This window comes from Chiloscyllium punctatum, chromosome 11, assembly GCF_047496795.1.
Source record: "Chiloscyllium punctatum isolate Juve2018m chromosome 11, sChiPun1.3, whole genome shotgun sequence".
Lineage (NCBI taxonomy): Eukaryota > Metazoa > Chordata > Chondrichthyes > Orectolobiformes > Hemiscylliidae > Chiloscyllium > Chiloscyllium punctatum.
The window spans coordinates 104,385,361-104,403,252 of NC_092749.1; the positions used below are offsets into that span (position 1 = coordinate 104,385,361).

The 17,892-nt window shown below is 40.9% G+C and overlaps 2 protein-coding genes across 4 annotated transcripts in view; one reads left to right on the top strand and one right to left on the bottom strand.

The window, feature by feature from the left end:
* Positions 1-11,890, bottom strand: part of gpcpd1 (glycerophosphocholine phosphodiesterase 1) — a 67,860-nt gene extending 55,970 nt beyond the window's left edge. For 2 of the 3 annotated variants that reach the window (XM_072581443.1, XM_072581444.1), the window contains exons 1-2: positions 11,716-11,890; positions 54-124 (exon numbers count right to left, since the gene is read on the bottom strand). The gene's annotated coding sequence lies outside the window, so the exon portion shown is untranslated. The remainder of the gene's footprint in view (positions 1-53; positions 125-11,715) is intronic. The other variant, XM_072581445.1, reaches the window with a different exon arrangement.
* A 117-nt stretch (positions 11,891-12,007) lies between these two features.
* LOC140483291 (shieldin complex subunit 1-like) overlaps positions 12,008-17,892 on the top strand; it is an 84,318-nt gene continuing 78,433 nt past the window's right edge. The window contains exon 1 of the mRNA XM_072581447.1: positions 12,008-12,115. The gene's annotated coding sequence lies outside the window, so the exon portion shown is untranslated. The remainder of the gene's footprint in view (positions 12,116-17,892) is intronic.

Sequence of the window (17,892 nt, forward strand, 5' to 3'; positions counted from 1 at the left end):
GAAACAAAATATTCTTTGCAATTGTGCAGTATATATAAACATTAAGCACTTACTGCACACAGATGGACCTCTGCAATGTCATGCCGGTTTGTTGTCTCCGCTTATAGCTCTTAAACCTCCAGGCCTATATTAAGAATAAAGTGATTATGTTTAAAATTAACATTAAATATAGTATTAATATTATATAATTCAGAGCAGCGTTAGATTTTGTTAAAGACACTGAACCAGGTTTACATTCCACTTGACTACGCAAATCAGCATAGCACTTGCTCATTCTCACAAATAAAAAGGCCATTTGTAATCACAGCTATGATGCAAGTGATTAATATCTATATATTAGATATTTCAGATAATTTAAATTTTTTCAAATAAACTAATTTATTCAAAAAATTTTAAATATTTATTGGATTTTGAATTCATGGCATGGGGGGGTTTAAACGATTAATTTGTATAAATTTTCAAAAAAATCATCATAAGACAGAGCTCTTGGGTCATAATGGGAATTTGCTTGCATTGGGAGCTTTATGAGCAAAGACAGCAATTATTGAGAAGCATTAGCTTCCTTTCAGTTTAAAGGGATTAGGATTTTGCTTGCTGAGTGGAAAAAATGCATAGCTTGGAAAACATGTGCATTCAATTTAGAGATCCTAGTGGAAAGTTAGCGATGTGAAGTAGTTCCCCTCCCACCAAAGAAAGAAGAGCGTGCTTAGATTTGTTAGTTTACCTCAGTGCAAGGATTTTAGGTAAAAGGTTCCCGCCAGAAGTGGTTGGCTAGAATCCTGAATGGTTTACTCAAAGCTTGTTCAAAGAAAGTCTAAGCTTCGTTGTCTAAATTATCAAGGAAAGGAATCAAGTCTCAAGATCAGAAACTAAAAGAAACAGCTCAGTTAAAACTACAGGTGCAACGATTAAACAAAAACTCTGAAGTTTGAGTATTGTAAAATGATAGTATTGGGATAGCTGGGATTGTATTATGCTTCAAAACACTTCAAAATTTGCTAATGTTAATAGCTTGCTTTTTCATCTTACCCTTTGCATAATAAAATTATTTCACTGTTAAAACCAATTCTACACCATTATGCACTGGTGTTTCAGTGAAAGATCATTAAACAAACATTCAAAATATGATCTGTCAAACCAGATTTCAGTCTTGGATCTCACTTGCCCAATAGTAACATCAGCTGGGATCATCTACATTCAGTTAGCTAATGTTTCCATGCTTCAGTCTATCAACTGTGGTTCATCTAAGTATTGTAATTTTCACCATGAGGCACATTTTTTTCTAATCCCTCTTAGCTCTGCTCATTGACCCAGCCTTTTTGATTGTCCTTTCCAAATTTATCACAAATGTCTACCCTACACGTGCACAGCCTGCCTGCAGTCAACTGCCCTGTTTAAGCAAGCTCATGGCTGTCTGGTTTCAGTTTCCCTCATAACCAGAGATCCTATTCAATTTCTCAGAAACTCAGTCTTCCCAGAATTCTCCTTCAATTGTGAATGCTTAAAGAAACCTTTGTGACAGTTAGACCAACCACCTGTACAACAGCTTGCATACCCTTTCCCATAAAGCAGAAAGAGTCCATCATATGGCAACTGGATTACTGGGAGCTCAATAAAATGCAATATTGTTTACAGGGTTCTGGGACCTAAAAAGAGAGGTAGTGGTGGCGGTTAGTGGCAGTATTACTGCATTGTTAATCCAGAGACCAAGAGAACACTCTGGGTACCTGGATTCAAATCCCTCTAGGACAGAACTGCACCAACCTCCATCTATTATTTATTTCTTAGACCAACCCCTCCCTTCCTCCACCCTTTCTCTTAGCTGTCATCAGTCAAGGAAGAGTTTTTTTTAAAATAGGAAACTTTCATCGAATCTTTACTGTGTTGAAGCAGGCTATTCAGCCCATTGAGTCCAAACAACCCTCCTGAGAGCATACCACCCAGACTCTTCCCTCTAACTTATGGTTAGAACCATTTCCCATGGATAATCCACCTAGCCTGCACATTCCCTGGACACTATAGCAATTCAGCATATCCAATTCACCTAACCTGCACATCTTTGGATTGTGGGAGAAAACCAGAGCATCTGGAGGAAACCCCACACAGACACGGGGAGAATGTGTAAACTCGATACAGACAGCCGCGTGAGGCTGGAATTGAACTCTGGTCCCTGGCACTGGAGAGGCAGCAGTGCAAGCCACTGGGCTGCTGTGCCGCTCCAGGGAAATGGTTTTGATTTGCAGAATTGAGATATGGATTCAATTTGGATTGAAGTTGGAAAAGGAAGAATTCACTGAAAAGAATAGAATCTCTACAGTGGGGATGCAGGCCATTTGGCCCATCGAGTCCACACCAACCCTCTTAAGAGCACCTCACCCAGACCAATTCCCCTTACCAATGGCTATACCCACTTCCCATGGCCAATCCACCTAACCCGCACATCTTTGGACTGTTAGAGAAAACTGGAGCATCTGGAGGAAACCCACACAGGCACGAGGGGAATGTCTGTGTGGAGTCTACAGAGTTGCTCAAGGGTGGAATCGAACCCAGGTCCCTGGTGGGGTGAGGCAGCTGAAAGTGTTAACTCTGACTTCTCTTCACAAATCCTGCTGCTGAGCTTTTCCAGCAATTTCTGTTTTTTATCCCACTGGAGAGCCAGCCACACTACTAACTTCCCTTCTTTAGTTCTGTGGAATTGTCCTTGCTTTTATCTACCGGACGATAACCAGAGGGTCTTCACCAGTGGCTTCCCTTTCGATCTCCTCCCGAAAGATTGTTCTTTGAATACCTTTTTTCTTGCCAGAGACAACAAAACTTAGAGACCAATATCCACATAAGCATTTCCTTTTAAAGTATATTTTTTAACTAACTTGCCATGTTTCTAATGCTTAGTACTGTCTGATTACTCACAACAACCTGTCTTGGATGACACCCAATTTGCTCTTGCTAATCACCAGCTTCATTACATCAGGGTCTTGTTGCAAACTCCAGATTTGTTTACAATGTAGGCATCCTGTTAGTCTTCAAGCTGAGTCATATCCTTTCCATCACATCAATATCATCTAGTCCCACCGTTGGCTCACCTGCTGAAATCCTTACCTGTATACCAAAAACAATGAAGTGGACTACTTTAAAGCTTTTATAAGGATATGAAATAGGAGCCAGTCCAATTGAGCTTGCTCAACCAGTGGGGTCATGGGTGATCCAGTTGTGGTCTAAACTCCACTTTCCTACCTATGCTGCAAGCCTCAATTCTGGCAGATTAAAACTCTTTCTAATCTGGTCTTGAATATTCTTAATGGTCCAGTCTCAACTGCTTAAGATGGAAGTGAATTCCAAAAATGAAATCCTTGATAAGGCCTTCATGCAATGAGCAATGTGTTGCTTTTTTGTAGCAACTGCTCCCTCTTCTTATATATCATCTGCTCTGCAAGAAAGGTAAATTTTCAATTTACATCCTTAATTACTTACCATACCTGCATGGCAACCTACTTGTGATACATGTACAAGAACACCCAGCTCCTTCTGTTCCATAGCAATATAGTCTCTATTTAAATAATACTATGCTTTGATTATTCCTTAAAGTGAACACCTCATATTTTCTCACATCATAGTCCATCTCAAAATCTCTGCCAAGTCACCCAACCTATCTATATCCCTTCACTGAATCTGTGCCCTGCTCGTAACATGCTTTCTTACCTATCTTCAAATATTCAACAAATTTGGGCGGCACGGTGGCACAGTGGTTAGCACTGCTGCCTCACAGCGCCAGAGACACGGGTTCAATTCCCGCCTCAGGCGACTAACTGTGTGGAGTTTGCACGTCCTCCCCGTGTCTGCGTGGGTTTCCTCCGGGTGCTACGGTTTCCTCCCACAGTCCAAAGATGTGCAGTTCAGGTGAATTGACCATGCTAAATTGCCCGTAGTGTTAGGTAAGGGGTAAATGTAAGGGTATGGGTGGGTTGCGCTTTGGCGGGACGGTGTGGACTTGTTGGGCCGAAGGGCCTGTTTCCACACTGTAAGTAATCTAATCTAATGTAAAAATGTGGCTACAATGCAATCTGGTCTTTTGTCCAATGTAATACAGACAAACAATTTGAGCACTGACTTCTGAGATGTTTCACTAGTTAGGTTTGCCAACTTGAAAATGATCCACTGAATTCTGAATCGTCCATTAGCCAATCTTCTATCCACACTAATACGTCACCTTCAAAACCACGACCTCTGCAGCATTAATCTATTATGTGGTACCTAGCCAAATGTTTTTTTTGGAAATATAAACACAAATTATTACTGTAGGTAACCCTTTATTCATCCTGAAAGAACCTTAAAAACATCAAATATGATTTCCAGAATTCTAGAATTTTATTCAATGTCAGACGTTAGGTCAACTCTCATAGTTTCCTGCCCTAGTGTCCTTTCTTTCCTGAATACTAGTGTTACATCCAAGCTATTCCATCCAATGGAATGTTTCTAGAACAGAGGATTTTTGGAATATCACAACTCATACACCTATAATCTCACATCCTCTTTTAAAGACTCTACTTGTCAGTCTTTAGTCCCATTAGTTTTCCTTGTATTTTTTCTCTGGAGACTGTGATTAACTTAAGATTTTTCTTTTCTCCAGATCCTACTTTTCCACTATTCTTGGGATGCTTTTGATCATTGGTTGTATCCATGATAGATTGTTTCCTCCACCGCCAAACCCAAAATCAAAGAAAACTAGACTTAAGACCACAACCACAAATTTCAGTGAGTGGTGGAACAAACTCAAAAATCCAACACCCATTTCTGCTCTTTGTTTTTATACACTTGTTAGAAGTTTTATTTCTTAAAAGTTCTCTCATAATCCAATTTCTCTATTAGTTATTCTTTGTTGGTTCTTAAGCTTTTTCCTCAAACTTCAGTCCCGCCATTAATCTTTTTCAGTATTGTGTCTGATTTCTACCAACACAATATCATCTATAACTTCCTCAGTAAGTTTCCAATAAAATTAAAAATCATTGGATAGTGCAGTCTCTCTTCCTGAATGGAATACACCTTTGTTTAGAGTTATGAATTGTTTCCTAAAATACTTACCACGCCTCTACATTGTTTCTTTTGAAAATTATTCTTCCCATTCCAATTGACAACTTTTGCGTTCATAATCTTATAAATCGCTTTTAAGACAAGTTTCAGATACATACCTGTCTCAAAATAAATATCCTGACATGCTATGATCATTCTGACCAACAAGAATCTTTGTTATTAGGTAATGAATTAATCTTGCCCTATTGTACATTATTAGGTCTAAAACACCTAGTTCTATGTTTAGCTCCAAATTGTATTGTTTTAAGAAACTATTCAAATTACCAGGCTACCTAACCCATTTCAATTGCCCAAAATCTACATAAAAATTACAATTTTTCCAAGTGTTGCAGTACCTTTCGTAAAAGTCATTATTTCTTGAATTATACAGTAGCTACACTGTCAAATGGCAAGATGGCCCAAAGACTACTTTCCAGTGAATTCTTGCTTTTCTTACTTCCACACAAATTACATCCGTTTCTCAATTCTGCAAATTAAAGCCAGTTCCCTGGGATGGCACGGCAGCTCAGTGGTGAACACTGCTGCCTTACAGCACCAGGCAGCAGGGTTCAATTCCAGCCTCTCGGGCGACTATATGTGTGGAGTTTGCACATTCTCCCTTTATCAGCATGGGTTTCTTCCGCGTGGTCTGGTTTCCTCCCATAGTCCAAAGATGGGCAGGTTAGGTGGATTGGATATGATAAATCACCCATAATGTCCAGGGATGTGCAAGTTAAGCAGATTAGCCATGTGAAATGCAGGGTTATAGTGCAGGGGTGGAGAAGAGTTCAGGTGGATGCTCTTCGGACAGTCGGTGTGGACTTCTTGGGCCATTCTCACGACAGTACTGACTCACCCTTTACTAACAATGCTGCCTCACCTCCTTTACCTTTCTTCTGAAATTTCAAATAGCCTAGGAGCTTCTTATGTAACCCCGTCCATTAAAACTTCTAAGCCACATTTTAGACTAGATTCCTTACAGTATGGAAACAGGCCCTTCAGCCCACCAAGTCCACACACGCCCTCCGAAGAGTAACCCAACCAGACCCATTTTCCATCTGACAAATGCACCTAACACTACTGGCAATTTAGCATGGTCAGTTGACCTAATCTGCACATCTTTGGACTGTGGGAGGAATCCTGAGCACCTGGAGGAAACCTATGGAGACACGGGAAGAATGTGCAAACTCCACACAGACAGTCGCCCGAGACTAGAATTGAACCTGGGACCCTAGTGCTGCAAGGTAGCAGTGCTAACCCCTGGAAGAAGAAAACCAGAAATCAAGCTTTGCTCCACTTAGATTCAAGAACAGAATAAAATTACATGCGCAGAACTCATAATCCTGCACCCCAACTATTGTTTCCTTTATTTGCGGTCTCTCTATATATGCTATATTAAATGAACACCCTTTCCGGATTAAATGGACAATTAATACCATGGTCACTTTGTCACTGTATCTGTGAAACAGCTATAACATTTAGAAATGTTGCATACTTTCAGATATAAAGCCTTTCACTCTTTTTAAAACCATAATGCACTATTATGTTTGTTTGTGCTCTCTATTCCTCTCACATCTCGTACTGTAACCCTGATTATTGCCCGAAGACATTTTCCAAAATTCAGTCCAAGATATTTTCACAAGACTACATTGACCTGTCAGTGGCAAGTACAACATTGCTGTGCTCTCTCCTGATGCAATTATCGTATGTAAAAGTTGAAATTTTTGGATTACTTTTTAAGGTTACATTTATGGGGTTGTCTATTACATGAATACTACTTTTCAGGACTAAAATTCATGCTAAAGTCCAAAATACCACATTATTTGTTTAGCAGAAGACAAATTAGTCTGAAAAACAACAAGCTACGGAAATTACCAAATAAAGACAAGACAATCAAAACAAAAATGAAATAATAAGATTTATACATACAAAATGTTAAGTAGAACTACAATACTGTTTTAAATCACAATTACATGATACATATTAAACATGTCAAATACAAAAGTTCATTAAAATCCTTTTAAAAAAAAATCACACGGTTCAACATCTTCAAAACTAAGAAAGCTTCACTATTATCAGGATGAATGACATCAGCATATGGATCCTCTTTGCTGTCCATAATTAGTGGTTGCACAGCATTCGCTTCTTCATCTAAATCATCCCATATCTAACTTTCCTCTGTACCATCCAATGCATTCGAAATTCCACATTTCGTGAATGATTTGGAAATAGTTCCATGAATCAACGATCCACTCATGGATCAGGGGCAGAGATGGAGCCTGCACACTGCCCTCTTTTGTGTATCTTTTGGGCAATTTAGCACAGCAATTCACCTAATTTGTACATCTGTACACCTGGATTATGGGAGAAAACTGGAGCACCCAGAGGAAACCCACACAGACATGGGGTAGAATGTGCAAACTCCACACAGACAGTTGCCAGACGCTGGAATTGAACCCTGGCGCTGATGCAGCAGTGCTAACCACTGAGCAACTAGAAGTGATCTTAACTGGTCCCAGACGAGTAAACTCTTTTCCTTGGGTAGTGCACCAAGTTATAAATTCCAAATTTCCTTTATCCATTTGAACGACAATTTCTTTTGGAAATTTCTCCTTTGGCAAATTTTTTCCCTCTTAAAAACAGCCATCAGTTTTAACTTAGTGCCACCAGTCACACAAGGTGAAACTAAAAGTAAACCTACTTTTCCCATGGCCAGTGATTTTCACCAATACTTTTTTTTCTCCTTTTTGATTCACAGTTCGATTCTCCAGTATGTCATGAATAATAAGCATTGCATCCATGTTTCCAATGTACGATCACTTGTAGCCTCCCTTCTGCCAATTTTTGATTATGAACTGGTAAAACTGTAATAACTTATCTGCTAGTTCAGCGGACAGCTTTTGTGCAATCTTAGTTCTCTGCTGAAGTAATAAGTCATGCCTTCTCACGAACCTTATGCACCATCCAACACTTGCCTTAAAATTCAAAATGCTACCCTTCTTTGATTTGATTCGTGCATGGATTTAGATGGCTTCATGATGAACATTTTTCATTTTGACGATTTTCAAGAACCCACAAAGCAACTTTTCTCTCCAAGTGCAGCTATCTACTAAGTTTACCACTGTTGGCACACTTTCCTTTTAGCAGTGTCTGAAGTTGGTTCAATATCTTTTTCTAGTCTCACAAGTTTCTCCGAAACACAAAACTCTAGCTGCTACACAGTTTTGTCTTCTCTGTAACTTCAATAACCTTCAGTTTAAACACTACTGTAAATTGTTTGTTTCTCTGTAGGGACTTTTCACACACACAAAAAAAAAGAAACTTTGAAACCTCAAGTACATGACTGCATTCCATGAGGTTGGTTGTCACTCAGCTCTTTAGCACCGAGTTGGTGTGAATTGTAAATCAAATTACATAATATAGGTACACAATCCTTTACCCGAAATCCTTGGGGCCAGTTGATTTTCTGGAATTCGGAAATTTTCAGATTTCAGAATAAAATGACATTTTCACAAAATGAAATTTAAAAAAAACCTAAAACGCATATGTGAATAGTATGAGCACTGAGACACCATAGATGCCTGTCAGTGATGGGCTACGCCACCAAGTCACATCCGAGTAACATGGTTCGAGTGGGTGTGGAGTTGGGTCCACTAAAACTATGCTCCACACTCCATAAAAAAGGTTTCAGATTTCAGAATTTCATATAAATGTACCTGCAGCACAAAAAAAAAGTTCATCTCCTCATCGTAACAGTTATGTACAGGATAATACCTTGACTCACAAATGTTAGTATGTTTTCTGCGAAGAACTAGGGTTGACTTTTACAAGATATATGGAAAACTCAATGTTTTGCCCAAAAAAAAGAAATTTGATTTTTATGCGATCGACTTTTACAACAGAACAGCGCAGTACCTTCAGTCCTCTATGTTGCACCGACCTGGAGAACCAATCTGAAGCCCATCTATCCTACACTATTTCATTTTCATCCATATGTTTATCCAATGACCACTTAAATGCCCTTAAAATTGGCAAGTCGAGTACTATTGCAGGCTGTGCGTTCCACACCCCCTACTACTGAGTACAGAAACTACTTTTGACATCTGTCCTGTATTTATCACCCCTCATTTTAAAGCTATTTATCAACCCTTGTGCAGCAGAGGAAAAAGGCTCTCACTATCCACCCTACATAACCCTCTGATTATATGTCTCAATTCAGTCAGGTCTCATCCTTCTTCTCTCTAACAAAAACAGCCTCAAGTCCCTCAGCCTTTCCTCATAAGACCTTCCCTGCATACCAGGCAACATCCTAGCAAATCTCCACTGAACCCTTTCCAAAGCTTCCATGTCCTTTGTATAATGCAGTGGCCAGAACTGTACACAATACTCCAAGTGCAGCTGCACTAGAGTTTTGTACAGCTGCAGCATGACCTTGTGGCTCCGAAACTCAATCTCTCTACCAATAAAAGCTAATACATCATATGTCTTCTTAACAACCCTATCAACCTGGGTGGCAACTTTCAGGGATCTACATACCTGGACACACCAAGTACTGCTCACCTACACCACCAAGAATCTTACCATTGTTCCAGTACTCTTTATTCTTGCTGCTCCTTCCAAAGTGAATCACCTCACATTGTTCAGCATTAAACTCTATTTGCCACCGCTCAGCCCAGCTCTGAAGCTTAGCTACGTCCCTCTGTAACCTGCAACATCCTTCAGCTCCACCGACCTTGGTGTCATCCGCAAATTTACTAACCCATCCTTCTTCACCCTCATCTGGGTCATTTATAATAATGACGAACAGCCGTGGCCCCAAAACAGATCCTTGAGGTACATCACTAGTAACTAAACTCCAGGATAAACATTTCCCATCAACCACCATCCTGTCTTCTTTCAGATAGCCAATTTCTGATCCAAACTGTTAAATCACCCTCAATCCCATGCCTCCATATTTTGTACAATTGCCTACCATGGGGAACCTTACTAGAGTACATATTTTATTCTTTGGTGGTTAATGGCATTACAACAATGCAAATTGTACAGCCCAAATTTTCTTCTGATTTCTTGACAACTATCTCCTCAAAAAGAACAGGCTTGGATTCCTTTTCCTTTAAAAAGGGAAAATACAGAAGAAAGAAAGTCCAAAACATTGCTCCTGCAATAAACAGGAAGTAGTCCCCACTTGCTTTGTGTAAATGGATGCAAATTGGAGAGAGATAAAAATACATCAAACAAAAAAAAAATCACATATCACCTACACAAAAAGGGAAGGAATTGATATAGCAATGGGTGCAGCACAGTAACAACCCTTGACAAAATTCTCACTTTAAAAATTTGTAGATCAGACCTTTTAAGGATTTGATTTGGCAAGCACGCCTCTCTGATTGTTGATTGAAGTAAGACATTCCACAACAGTGACAACTAGGTTTCTTAATGTATTTTTGTTTGCGATTGAGGTTGAGGAGGAGTGGGAGGATGACAAGAGGGTGGGATATGCAATCCCTCATTGATTGGGAGAGGCAAGGGGAATGCCAAGTTTTTTCTGATGACGGTGGCAAGTGAGAAAAGGAGGAAAGAAGATGGGAGAAAAGAGGGGGAATTGTGCTAAGCCGGGGGGGGGGGGGGGAGGAGGAGGGGAAGAGAGGAGAAGCCTTAAGTGTGAGAAAAGAGGACAGAGGAAGGTCAGGGGCAGAAGAACATGACTCCTGGGGTGGTGAAGAGGGGAAGATAAGGTAGTCTTTGAGGGTGGGGCAGTTAAATGGGGAAGATACTTGATTAGATTAATTACCTACAGTTGGAAACAGGCCCTTCGGCCCAACCAGTCCACACCGACCCTCTGAAGAGTAACCCACCCAGACCCATTTCCCCTCTGACTAATGCACCTAACACAATTTCGCATGGCCAATTCACCTGACCTGCACATCTTTGGACTACGGGAGAAAACCAGAGCACCCAGAAGAAATCCACGCAGACACAGGGAGAATATACAAACTCCACACAGACAGTCGCCAGAGGCTGGAATTGAACCTGGGACCCTAATGCTGTGAGGCAGCAGTGCTAACCACTGAGCCACCGTGCCACCCCAAACTGTAGTTTTTTTGGGGGGGGGGGGGGGGAAGAGGGGTGAGGCAGTGAAGTGGGGAAGACACAGTAGTGTTTGGGGTGAAGTGGGGAAGACACAGTAGTGTTTGGGGTGAAGTGGGGAAGACACAGTAGTGTTGGGGGGGGGGGGGGGGTGAGGCAGTGAAGTGGGGAAGACACAGTAGTGTTTGGGGTGAAGTGGGGAAGACACAGTAGTGTTTGTGGGGGGGGGGTGAGGGAGTGAGGTGGGGAAGAGACAGTAGTGTTTGTGGGGGGGGGGTTAGGCATTGCAGTGGGGTAGTGTTTGGGGGGGGGGGGGGGAGGAGAAGGGGGAAAGAACAGTGATGTTGGGGGATGGGGTGAAGAGAATGAAACAGTGTGTTTCGGGGGAGGCGGTGTGAAGGATCCTGTCTCTCTCTCGCCCGCCCGCCCGCTCCACCAGAAAAGCCCGATCCACCCGGAGCCTGTTCACGCGGCGGCGGCAGCATCTTGTAACCGCCGTGTCGTGTCTCCCCCCTCCCCACCCCGGTCTTTATTGGCAGCAGGGCACCGTCTGAAACCTACCTAAAGCAAATCATCAATCCGACTTCTTCTTCGACCACGACGGACGTTTTAAACAAAGATATTGGAAAGGTGAGCGAGAGTTGAGGGCGGGCGGGATGGCAGATGAAGGAGCCCGGTTTACGGCCAGAGGAAACCCAACAGACCGAGCTCGCGGGCGCTCCAATGGCAATCATCCGCCGCCGCCGCTCGCAAGACCCGCCCACCGCCCTTTTGCTGCACCCCATTGGTGCCGCCGTCCGCCCATCCTCTGCCCGATTGGCGGGTCCCTCCTGTCCATCATTCCCCTCCCCCCCCCTATCTTCCCGAAGGGTGAGGTGTCGTTGCTGGTCACCGAATATTCTCGTTCGTCGTGGTGAAGGCCGAAAGTGCAGAGTCTATTTCCTCTCCTCAGTACATTTGCGTACGTCTTCTATAAAATCTATTTTTAGCTCATCGCGAATGGGTAAACGAAGGTGCCGGTTATATTTTTTTTAAATGCACGAGATGAGTGTTTTCCAGCACGGAAACAGTCCCTATTCCCAAACTACACTCGTCCCACCTGCCTGTCTGTCCCTCAAAACTTGTGCTATTCATGTTCCTATCCAAATGTCTTTTAAAAAAAAGTGGAACCGTACCCGCATCCACCACTTCCTCTGACCGTCATTCCAAACGCGAACTATTCCCCCCCCAAAAAAGGTTGCCTTATGTCCTTTTTAAATTTTTCTCCTCTCGCTTTAAAAATATGTCCCCTGGTCCTGAAATTCCCCCACCCTAGGGAAAGGAGACCTGCCATTCACCTTTATCTATACCCTTCATGATTTCATAAACCTCTATGAAGTCACCCCCTCAACCTCCCACCTCCAGCAAAACAGATTCTGACGTTTCCAGTCCATTTTTATACTTTAACCCCTCCATTCCTGGCAACATCCTTGTAAGTATTTTCTGAATTATCTCCAGTTTAACAATGTCCTTCCTATGGTAGGGTGACCAAAACTGGAAATGGTACTCCAGAAGAGGCCTCACCAACATGCATTCCCAACTCCTGTCTGAGCAATGAAGAGAAGTGTGCATAACAATCCTGTCTACAAACTTCAAAGAATTCTGTTGGCGAACTCCTAGGCTGGCTGTTTTACAACACTGCTGAAGGCCTTAGATTTAATTGTAAAAGTCCCACCCTTTACTGTTTTATCAAAATGTTTTACCTCACATTTATCCAAATTAAACTCCATCTGCCATTTCTCAGCCCATTGGCTCATATCAAGATCTCTTTATAATCTTCTGCACTGTCCACTACATTACCAATTTTGGTGTCATCTGCAAACTTATTCACCATACCTTCTATCTAAGTAATTTATATAAATAACAAACAAAGGTTTACCCATCATTGGTCTCTGTGGCACACCACTGATCACACTGTCCCCTCCTGTTAAGTCAATTTTGTATCCAAGTCTCCATTCCCATGTGATCTAATTTTACTAATTAGTCTACAATGCGGAACCTTATCAAAAATCCAATGTTTACTGCTCCACCCTCATTAGTCATGGTTTCTTCTTACACCCTAAAATAGATGCATTCCTTTCCTCCAATCATTAGTGGTTCTTGTTGAACTAGAATGCTGCTCTTTTATTCAAATCACATGACACCATCAACATATTTCTTTTAGTCGGCACTGAATAATAGTTCCAACTTGAATTTAACCTAATAATAGGTACAATTTGATTTACAGGATCCAAAACATTAACTTGGCTTTCTCTGCACAAATGTTGCCAGACCTGCTTAGTTTTTCCAGCAACTTCTGTTCTCATCTTTAATTTTTATTCTACTCAAAATATACCAAAGATCACATGAGAAAAGTTCATATAAAGACCAAAAGATAAATGAAGAGGGATTCAAAATTGCATCAGTAAAAAAGTGTCCAGAAGAGAAAATGTCAGTATTTCTGTGTATCCAAGCATTGTGTTAGACCACAGGGTATTGCTTAATTTAAAAACCAGCAACACAAAAGATTTATCTTATGCAGTAATCTATAAAATCAGAGAATAATTAACTAATAACTCTGTACAAGTCCTTACTCAAACCTATCTTTTACTTTCCCTTCTATAATAGTCCCATAAAATTCCCAATTAGGATTTACAAAATAACACTTCTTATCTCAAAATCAGGCAGTATTCGGTTCTTCTGTTTGGATCTTCCTGTGTCTTCTTTTCTTAGAAATTTCTGCATCAGCGGTTACTGATCACAAAAGGTACTTTTAAGAGAGCTATTTTGCAGGCAGTCTTCTACATGTTGGGGCTTGGCAGTTCTCCTCTCAACAGTTCAATTTTCCCCGGTCTTATACCCCCAAATCATTGGATTGTGTTTTTAAGGTTGACTTTTAAGGTTGTCAGTATACTAAAGTCAAACTGGATTGGAGTTTGGTATTTTTCGGGGTATAAGTTAAACTGATTGGCGGAATTCAAATTTGTTTTTGTCTCCAGGCAACGACCTAATTGAGTTGTTGGACCAAGTGTTACATTGTTACCTTATTGAGATCACTTGATGCTCTGTCCGGTAGTTCTGCTGCTTTTGACTCGCTTAAAGTACACCCACATCTTCATAATTAGAGAAAATGTTGGTATTTCTGTTTATCCAAGCATTGAATGAGGCAGCAATAGACTGTCAGTGTAACAGTAACAATTTTTTAAAAAAAGAAACAAGATCAAAATGGTATTATGGGGGAAACATGAATTTCAAAGTTATCTTATACATCTGGAACTGTGTAATTTTTAGTTAAGATGTCATTTCTACAAAAAATGTTTTAATTGCATAGAACCAATTTGTGAAAAAAGCTTGGTCAAAATGTTGGCTGATAAGAGCAGATTGGAGATGCAGCAGTAACCACCCTTATTGCCCTTTAACACCACCCTGTCAAAAGTGCTTGTTAAGTGGACAGTGTTCAACTCCAAGTAAGATATGTTCTTATACAGTCTGTGAACAGTGAAAGCACAGAGTGAGAACTGAGAGACCCCAGTGTAAATGTGCGGATCCTCCCCTTTACAACATTCAGAATTGCTTAGCAATCAACGACATTGCCTTTAACAATGTAAAACATTGCGTGGCGTTGAAAGGAACATGACCTTGAGCTATATATGAGGATATTACGCAGACAACCAAAATCATGATCAATTGCTTAATTTTGATGAATAACTTAACTTTCTTAAATGTTTCACATGGCACTTAGTAAATATTACAGTATTTGTCTTGTGGTGATGTTGAGATGTACTATGTTACATTATTATGTAACTACATAACTTCTTTAAATGTTTGTACAAAGCTATGGATGTTTTGCTGACCTTTGGAATTCAGAAGATGGTATCAGTTATCAGACTGTCATCAGCAATGGAGATGTGGCTATTGCCTCCTGTTTTCAGGAAAGCTCAGAGATTGAGTGGTTTGTGAAAGAGAGCATAGATTTAAGTTTGTTTTACTAATGTAAAAGCTATAACATTTAGAGCTGCCATTACAAATGTTTCACAGGGATTTCTCCACCCCACATTATTACATGCCATTAGCATTAAAATATTTTCAAAATGTGAACCACGCAACTTAGCAACTTTTTCAACAGAGATTGATAAGGTAATCATTGATTTTATTCAAAACATTGATTATCAATCTCATTATTTGGGAAAATAAAGTAGTTGCTGGAAACACAGTCTTCAAGCAGCATTTGTAGAGAGAAAGGTTAACATTTTGAACAGTTTTCATCAGAACTGTCTAAAGCATCGACTGAGCTAATGTGTCCTGTTTTTTTTTCCAGTAGTTGCTGTGTTTTTATTTGTTTAATTCATACAATTACTTTTTCAAAATAGCTCTTGGGTGATCAACTTCCTAGAAAATTTCTGATCAAACACCTGTAGTTTTTACCATTTGTTGCTACCCTTTGTCGTTTAGCCTCCAATCTTCACTCTTCCACAGATTAGGTTTCCCTGGTTCGAATACTGGGTACATTTTATCCCTAACCACAAGTTAACTGCGAGACAACAATAGCATAGCAGTAATAATACTGGACTCTTCATCCAGCAGCCCAGACAAATGCTCCAAAGACACAACTTCAAATCCCACCATGGCAGTTGGTGGAATTTAAATTCAATAAGTAGCCATAAAACTACTGGATCATCTTTAAATGCACATCTAATTCACTAACGCTCCTTGGGAAAGAAACATGTCATCCTTAACAGTCTCTCCTACATGGGATTCCAGACCCACAGTAATCTCTTAACTTGCCTCAGAAAGACCTAGCAAGCTACTCTCATATAAAACCACAGTAGAAAAGTCAAAAAAATCCATCATGAGAATGTTATCTGGCTTGAACCAAGGAACAAATTGCACCATACTCAATCTGCAAAGTGCTGCTCACTAACGTTCACTAATGTTTGAAGATATGCACAAAATGGGACAGCTGTTCCACAAACTAATCAAGCAACTGCCCAGCATAGTCAAACCCACCAACCAGATATTATAGTCAATGTCCTACATTCCTTCATCAGCAGAAGAAAACAGTTGGGAAGGAATATCCCGAAACATTGACTCCAGATACCATGAAGCATAATGGCATTAAACCAAAAAAGGGCAAGGAAACCTCTTGCAGATTATCTTATACTGCCAATCAGTCAGTACTCCTCCATGTTGAACACTACTTTGTAGATTCACTGAGGATAATAAGGGTGCACTTTCATGTTATCAACGACAACAGCTCAGTAGCACCAGTACTGACTGAACTGACTACATCCTGAAAGACCAATCTGCCAGACAGACCTGAAGCAGTTGGTGAGAGAACTATCCATAAGGAAGGACTTATGTGACCACACACCAAATCTGTCCATTTTGGGTGTACCTGTGCATGATAATATTGATAGGAGTGACCACCCCACAGGCCTTGTTGTCCTTTTTTACTCAACCAATTGTGTTGAAATTCTGTGAATATGATGAATGGGATAGATTCTAGCAGTTTCTAAACTGGGCATTGAGAAAGTGTTGGATTAATGGTGCTGGAAGAGCACAGCAGTTCAGGCAGCATCCAACGAGCAGCGAAATCGACATTTCGGGCAAAAGCCCTTCATCAGGAATAAAGGCAGTGAGCCTGAAGCGTGGAGAGATAAGCTAGAGGAGGGTGGGGGTGGGGAGAGAGTAGCATAGAGTACAATGGGTGAGTGGGGGAGGAGATGAAGATGATAGGTCAAGGAGGAGAGGGTGGAGTGGATAGGTGGAAAAGGAGATAGGCAGGTCGGACAAGTCCGGACAAGTCAAGGAGACAGTGAGAAAGTGTTGTTGACCATCACAATCTGTAATCTCATGGTCCAGAATATATTCCACGCCGTCATTACCATTGAGGCAGTGGATGAAATTTAGTTTAATGTGGATTGCAAGAAATCATGCTAGGAGGAAAACTAGATATTTGTTATACATGTTGCAAACTTGGTTAAGATAGAATAGAATCCCAACAGTGTGGAAACAAGCCATTTGAGTCCACACTGACACTGAAAAGCATCCCACTCAGATCCACCCACCTACCCTATTCCTCTAACCCCGCGTTTTCCGTGGCTAATCCACCTAGCTTGCACATCCCGAGACACTATGGGCAATTTGGCATGGCTATTCCACCGAACTTGCACATCTTTGAACTGTGGTAGGAAACCTATGCGGACACAGGGAGAATGTGCAAATTCCACACAGACAGTCACCCAAGGCTGGAATTGATCACCGGTCCATGGTGTGAGTCCCTGTCCTTCTCAATCTGTCTGCAGTCTTTAGGACAATGCATTTCCTCACTGCCATCATCTCGCTGATTGGGATTTAATTTAATTTAACTAGTTCCTTTCTTATTTATCCAGGCATAGTCAAAGAATTATCTGCAATAGCATTGCTCCCTCTTCCATATAGTTACCTTTGGGTCCCCCAAGGATCCATCCTTGACTCCTTGTTTTTCATCTACAAGCTGCCTCATGACAATGTCTTCTGAAAACAGTGCCATTTTCTTGTGTTCTCTGACTTCCATCACTTCCTCCCAAGTATTTTTCTCTTGTGCTTGCTATGTTGTTAGAATGCTAACTAGCATCCGTTATTCCAAATAAATGTTGGGAAGACTAAAGCCATTGGCTTCAGTCCTAACATCAGTGTCTGTTCCCTAGCCACTGACACCTTTCCTCCCACTGGCAACTG